Source organism: Alligator mississippiensis, chromosome 11 (assembly GCF_030867095.1).
Source record: "Alligator mississippiensis isolate rAllMis1 chromosome 11, rAllMis1, whole genome shotgun sequence".
Taxonomy (NCBI): domain Eukaryota; kingdom Metazoa; phylum Chordata; order Crocodylia; family Alligatoridae; genus Alligator; species Alligator mississippiensis.
The window spans coordinates 66,478,714-66,486,530 of NC_081834.1; the positions used below are offsets into that span (position 1 = coordinate 66,478,714).

The 7,817-nt window shown below is 44.1% G+C and overlaps 1 pseudogene; it reads right to left on the reverse strand.

The window, feature by feature from the left end:
* Positions 1-616: 616 nt before the first annotated feature.
* LOC132243775 (olfactory receptor 6F1-like) lies at positions 617-1,546 on the reverse strand (annotated as a pseudogene).
* Between the last annotated feature and the right edge of the window lie 6,271 nt (positions 1,547-7,817).

A 7,817-nucleotide genomic window follows, 5' to 3' on the forward strand; every position in this document is an offset into this window, starting at 1 on the left:
AACCAGTTTCTGATCACTTAAACTGTTCTGTGTGTAACTTCTGTCCTTAGCCCTCAACATTATTTCCAAATCACAGATTTATTTATCTTTTTACCGTGCTTGATATTTACTCAGTAGTTGAACTGAATGTTTAAAGGAGCCTCCGTTACTTTTAAATATATGAGCCAGTAGTTACACTGTCTTCCAGTTCTTTGATGGATAGGAACATGACAGCTGTGGGTAACCAGAGCTCTTGCTACCTAGATAGTAATAATGACAATGGATCAAATTTTCAGGGGAGCTAAAGGGAGATCATAACAAAATCAGACACTTTTCCTCAGTAGAGTCCAGAAAGCTTTAAGAAAATGAAGCCGGCACCATTAACTCTAGCTTGTGGATGGCAAAACAGGCACAGAGAACTGGAGCAACTTGGCCAGGTCACAGACTTTCTCTGCCAGAGGCTTGGAAATGGAGCCCAGGTCTACAGGGCCCGACCTCCCCAGGCATGACATCCTCTTTCTAGCATGCTGAGGTCATAGTGACTTCTGAGAATAAGGGATATCAGCACTTAGACAGTAAAAATGTCATCAAACAGGATATTGTTTATCTACTGACAGTAGCATTTTTAGAGAATGAGTCATGCCGCACTGACCACTTTTCTCAAAGCATCCTTCACCTCTTTGCTCCCCAAAGCACAGATAAAGGGGTTCAGCACTGGAGTGACAATAGTGTTTAGTACATGGACAGTGTTGGTCAAATCGAGTGATTCCTTTATGGAAGGCTTGACGTGCAGGAAAATGGTGGAGCCATATCAGATAATCATGACAATCAGATGAGAAGAACAAGTAGAAAAGGCCTTTTGGTGACCTTTGGCTGATGGGATTCTCAATATGGTGGAGATGATGTAAATGTAGGATACCAGAGTTATTGTGCATGAGCCCAGGATGACAATGAATGAGATGATGAAGGCCACCAGCTCCACTGACTGTGTCAGTGCAGGATTATCCATGGGGCTATGTCACAAAAGAAATGATTAATGATATTACGTCCACAGAAGGACAGCCTGGAGATCAAATATGCTGAGGCAGAAATAGCTAGAAAGCCACAGAGCCAAGAGCCAGCTGAGCAGACAAGGTGCCATGCATAATGGAGCTATAGTGCAGTGGGTAGCATATGGCCAAATACCAGTCATAAGCCATGACAGCCAGGAGGAAATACTCTGTACTCCCAGGGAGAAAACAAAGTACATCTGTAGGAGGCAGCTAAGGAAGGAGATTGCCTGACTTTTCTCCAAGACGACTGCCAGGGCTTTAGGGACACAAGCTGTTGTGTACCATATTTCCAGGAAAGAGAGGTTGCAGAGAAACCAGTACATGGGTGTGTGTAGTTGTGGGTGAGTTCTCACTAAGAGTATGATGGAGACATTTGCTGTCACTGTCAGGATGTACATGAAGAGGAAGAGCGTGAAGAGGGAGACCTGGAAATAACATTTGCCAGGGAATCCTTGGAGGATGAAAACATACGGACTGCTCTGGTTCCCCCTGTCTGCACTGGCTGTAACATTCATCTGTTGAGTCACAAGACACAGTAAGGGATACAACTGAATATTATCCAATACATTGCTAGACGTTGTGAAATATATTCAATAACATACTCTTTAAAATTATATATATCCTTTTTGAACAAGCTTATGAAACACCGTCATCTATTGTTCTCTGCTCTCTTATAACCTCTAGACATGACTCAATGTGACTCGGGCTCCCCCAGCGGCTCAGATAACACTGCAACAATCATAGGGAGAGAGTTTTAAAAGAACTGAATGGGTTGGGGTTTTTTGATGATGATGGTGACGAAATTAAATAGAGAGAGACTGAAAACCAGAGGGATATGAAAATACATATGGATACACATATGCAGGCAAAGGGTGTCAAAAGAAAAGGGTGAATGTATGAATGTGTGTGGAAAGACAGAGAGAGGCTAAAGTTAAGTTTGAGGCTTTCAAAGAGTCCTAAGAGTGTTAAGCACCTGAATGCTTCTCACATTTTGAGAATTTGATACCTGGTTCTCTTAAGTTCTTTTGACAAGCCTAGACTGAATAGAAGAGGACACTTAGCCCAAAGACAAAAATTATTATAGAAGTTCAGTTCAGCTCTCTTGAGATTAATACATTGCACAATCAGTTGGTACAAATCAATGTAGCTATGTTGAAACAAGTGGGACAAATATTCCTTTCATGTATAAAAGTGCAGCTCTATTTTCATCATTTGAGGATCAAAACAAAGATAACTAATTTGGCATGCACCAGAATGATGCTTTCTAGAAACAATTGTAACAGGAGTGTCTAAGTACTACTGTAATATTTGTAAATAAGAAATTGTGGGAATAGGATACAAAAAAAGACGATGCAGTGGGCAACAGAGATTGAACAGAATGAGACAAAATAAAGTAACCCAAAATATTAAATACTACAAAGAATATAAATTAGCGATACCTGCTCTTTTCCATAAAATGTTTGAACTAAAAATAATATAAACTATGTTATGATGATGTTTATGATGTTGTTTATAATATTAATAATTATGATGATGATGATGATGATGTAATTAACCTGTGGAACCCATCACTACCAGTTATTAAAAAAAAATCCAGCCCTTGGCAGAATTTAAAGGAAAAGAAAATGATATAGATAATGATGGGTAATCCGTATAAACTTACTTTTGAATTTTTATCCGTATTTTATGTTTGTTATTATCAAAGAAAGCCAAGAGAGAAGTGATGTATCCAGTTAGAAGAAAAAAGGCGGAGAGAAATGAAGAGAAATAGATGAAAAATCAGAATGAAAGAAAGAAATGCACATCTAGAAATACAAAGAATCAAAGAGAAGAATACCGACACACACCTCAAGATAAAAATCAAGATAAAAAGACAAAGACAAGAGAGGTATGGCCAGGGATAGATGACAAGAAAGGCAGGGAGGGCTGTACAGGGCTAAAGAGAACAAAAAGCGAATGACAGAAAGTGATAAGAGGGGGTGGGTGAACAGAGACAACAGAAAGGAAGATGACAGCGAGAAATGAATTTTTTTACACAGATAATTGTATAGACAAGTAGAAAGATGGAATCAGTGGATGTTAACTGAGATTTCTCTTTTCAAATCAGGTTTAATTGCAAGTCAGTTAAAAGCCGAATATCTTAACACAGGGTCACAAAGACGAACGTGGAGGACCCACCGGAAGCTCTCTCAGATACGTTTTCTGAACAGACCAATATCTCATAAGCTGAAGTACTTGCCACTTACCTATGGAATAAGGACAGGCCCTTTCATGACTCCGACATGTGCTTCTTTCTTATATGTCCTTGAGTCCCTGGGGAAGAATCTCTGGGGTGACTGCGAATACTGTGTGAGTGTGAGGACGTCCAACCAATTTGTAGCTAAGCAAATACACTTTCATTCCACTTTGCTTTGAACTCTGAAAGCTCTGAAGTCAGAACTTGTTTATTGTACCTTACCGTCTAAGTCAATGAACAGAGACTGCATTTCTCCTAAGAGAAACTGTATTTTCCTGGGACAAAGTGCATGCATACGGCCATCCATTTCCCATGTCCCAAGGCAAAGCCCAAAAAATGGATCCAGAGCAAGAGGCAGTAACAGCTTCTTCTGGGATATTGCAAAGTGTATCTCAGGGCATCATCCTAGGGCAAGTGCCCAAGTTGGTCCTCTAGGCACCACTTCTGCCCCGATCTCAGGCCATCATCAACTTGGGGCAGCTGCTGTAGGCCTGGTGTTAGCACCCGACTGCCCAAAAGTAAGAGGGCCCAGGCAGTTTTACCTAACTATTAATTGCCTTGAATGGTGAATTTGCAGCAATTTCATGTTCACCAGCCACTTAAGGTTATCATCAGAGCCAGGCCCATCTGAACAACCATAGACCCATCCACCCACCAGGAAGATCTACTCATTGGGGGACCTGCCCACCCATCCAATCATTCATCCACCGAGTTAAGGTCCACTTTGGACACCCCTCTATTCATCCACTCATCCACTGATCCTTCAACAGTGGTCCCACCATTATTGACCAGCACCATTTGCAAGGGCAACACCAACTGGGCCCAGGAGGAGATAGTGGATCTCCTCACTATTTGGGAAGGGGTTGAGAGCCAGTATGGACTCCATTCAAGCCACCAAAACCTAGCAGCCTTTGGATGGGTCACTGCAGAAATGGCAGCCCATGGACAGAACCATGGTTGGGCTCATTGTTTCTGCAAGTGCCAGGTACTGAGGCAGTGCTTCATGAAAACATGCCATGCCAACTGTTTTTCCATTACATGCATGGTGATGTGTACCAGACCCACAGCCTCACAGGTATGGCATAATGCATGCACAGACACACAGTGGACAGATTGTACATAATCCCCAAAAGTGACATGGAGTTTGATGCTGCCTTAGTCAAAAGCTTGTAGCCCTCCCAGATGACCACAGTGACAACACAGGAGATGTGCCACTTCAAGGACTCAAAGGCTTTCATGGACAACAGGCTCCAAGAAAGTTTCATTGCTTTATTTTGAGGATATACAGAGAAGAAGCAAGTATCTTATGTGTATTTAAGAGGCACATTCTCAGGAGTACCCTGAAAGTGGTACAGACATACCCTGTGTGCTATTTGAAAATTACAGCCCCAAACTTCATCACCTACCAAATGGGCTTACCCTTATGTTCCTTGAATACAAGGTGATGGTTGAAGTGGTATAAAAGAGAGAAGGCCAGAATGTGTATTTCTTAGCTTGTGGTCAATCTGGTATTCTCATTTCATGAATGAGAAGAGATGATGAGAAGCATTGCACTTTATACCCCTAGCAAAGTGGGTACTTTTTGTCTGTTATCTTGTTTGCATATCATAGTAATGTATACCACTTTTCCTCTATAGATCTCTAAGCACCTTACATTCCCATGACGGACTTCAATCCCCCAGACTTCTGCTGGGAGGGCAATACAGCAGTGCACAGGCAATCCAGGAAGTTTTTGGAGAGTGCACAACTTGCTACTGCAAGAGTTGGAGAGTCCAAGTAGGGGCCATGCTCTTTTTGACCCGCTGGTCACCAACAGGGAAGAATTGGTGGGGAATGTAGTAGTGGATGGCAACTTGGGCAGCAGCGACCATGAGATGACTGAGTTCAGGATCCTGCGGAAAGGAAAGGAGAAGAGCAGCAGATTAAGGACCCTAAACTTAAGGAAAATAGACTTTGACTACCTCAGGTAACTGATGGGCAGGATCCCCTGGGAGGCCAGTCCAAGGGGAAAAAGGAGTCCAGGAGAGCTGGTTGTATTTTTAAAGAAACCTTATTGAGGGTTCAGGAATAAACCATCCAGATCCACAAGGAGACTAGCAAGTATGGCAGAAGACCAGCTTGGCTTAGAAGAGGACTATTTGGTGAGCTAAGACACAAAAAGAAGCTTATAAGGTGTGGAAATGTGGACAAATGTCTAGAGAGGAGTATAAGAGCATTGCTGGGGCCTGCAGGGATTAAATCAGAAAGGGAAAAACACCACTGGAGTTGCAGCTAGCTAGTGAGATGAAGGATAACAAGAAGGGTTTCTACTAGTATGTCAGCAACAAGAAGATGATCAGGGAAAGCGTGGGCCCACTCCTGAATGGGGGAGGCAACAGAGTGACCAATGGTGTGGAAATGGCTGAAATATTCAATGTCTTTTTGAACCTCAGTGCTCACAGGCAAGATCAGCTCCCAGACTATGGCACCTGGCAGGACAGTTTGGGGAGAAAAAAGCAGCCAATAGTGGAAAAAGTAAAGCTTAGAAACTTTTTAGAAAAGCTGGACTTGTACAAGTCCATGGGGCCTGAAACAATGTATCCAAGGGCAGTACCACAGCAAGGGAGGGAGTGAGTGGGGCGACTGCCTTGGGAGCTGAAGCGAAGGGGAGATAACAAATACTGCCCAGCCAGGGCTAGGCATGGGGTGGAGCTATGAATGGTTCATTTGGGATGGCAGAAGAAGTGGGGGGACAGCTCCTACCACTGTGTCCACTCCCAGGCAAGTAGGGGGGGGGTGTGCCCCTGGATCTGTGCACGGGGTGAGGGCGGGCTGCCTCTGCGGGCTTGCCCTGGGTGCCAAATTTCTTTGCTACAGCACTGACCAAGGGTGCTGAGGTAGTTGGCTGATGTGCAGAGCTGTGCAGAGAAACACTGTTCCCTAGGTATTTGAACATGGCGGCGTCAATCCCAAACTTGTAGTTCTAGAAAGCACTCAACCCACAGCGGTTAGAGGCTGGAGAAGGAGACAGCCCTCCTGAGTTCTTATAGGACCTCAGAAAGATAGATCTGTAATGGACCTGTGGATGTTATCTGCTCCAACCCTCTGCTTGACCAGGTTCATTGTTTTTCACAGCAAATCTCTGTCTAGCCTTTTACTGAAAGTGTACAGGCAACACCCATCCTATGGAGGATGGCAATCCCCACCCCCCATGCATCCCCCGGTGCTTTCCATTTGACCATCAGTTGACATTCCTTCCTGCTTCCAAATATAGGGATCTGTCTGATCCTGACCCTACAGCTAGCAACCTTGGGATATTAGTCCAAGCAGGAGCTTTACCACACTAAGTCAAAATCCATCGCATTGGCTGCAGCCAACACCCAAGGCTTCTAAATCTGGCAGGAAAAAAAACACCTGTACCAAAAGGAAGAGAAAAGAAAATCTTTCCTGATCCCATGCAGCAAACAGCAAGACCAGAGGAATGGGAAATAACCAGAGAAGAACATGGAGGTAGCTATTCCAAATCATCCCTGACCAACGCTTATCCATCCCCTTGAACACCTCCAATGATGGAGATTGCACAGCTTCCCTAAGCAGTCTAGTCCGCTGCCTCATTGGTCCATCAGTGAAGAAGTTCCTCAGATACCCAATCTAAACTTACTTCACTGGTATTTTGGATTCTCTCTCTTCTCCCCTTCTCTACTCCCCTCTGTCCTGCTTCCCCTCAGTCCATGCCCCCATGCCTTCAGTTGTCCCATAGTAACATGTCTGTGGACATCATCCCACCTTTCCCCCAAGCTGTGGTCATTACGTGTCACCCTTATTTGCCCATGTACCACATTGTTCCCTCTCTTTCCACACATGCATCCACCTTGGCTTGGTGTGCTCTCCTCCATTGCAGTACTTAGTGTATATCTTTACATTTCTGTTTGCTCTTTATTCCTGGCTGACTTCCTGGGGAAGTCTTGGTTAGAGTCAAAACCCAATAACAAACCAGGGGATGGCCCCGTGTACAAGACAACTGTGATAAAATGGAGACTAATAGAAAATTAAGGCTGGAAGCAGTGTCTGGAGGTCTAGCCCCCTGTACAAGGCACAATTATCCTGATCCAAACTACCCCATACAAAACCTTTTCCTAACCTGTTTCTAAAAGTATGCAGTCACCCTGTGACACCACTACAACACATATTGCTCACAGACACCAAAACCACCATAATCTGCCACAGGTAAAACTGGGAGATGAAGACTGTCAGCATCTTGCATCCGCAAGGGTTTTGAAACACATTTATGAGATGCAAATAAGGCAGCCATGCCCCCTATTCCACAGGAAGGATCCCCACCCCAACACGCCACTCCAAATCTCTACCAATCTATGTGGTTAGATTCCTTCCTTCTCCCAAATTTGGTGATTGTCATGATGACCCTGAGTGGATAGGGAAAACCCTTTATCCTTGGCTGCAATCAACACCCAGGGCTTCTGAGGAAAGGAGCATCGGGGAAAAGATGTACCCTGACATATGTAGCAACAGGAGTGGGGGGGAATCCTCCCCAGCCCCTTGCTGCAACTATC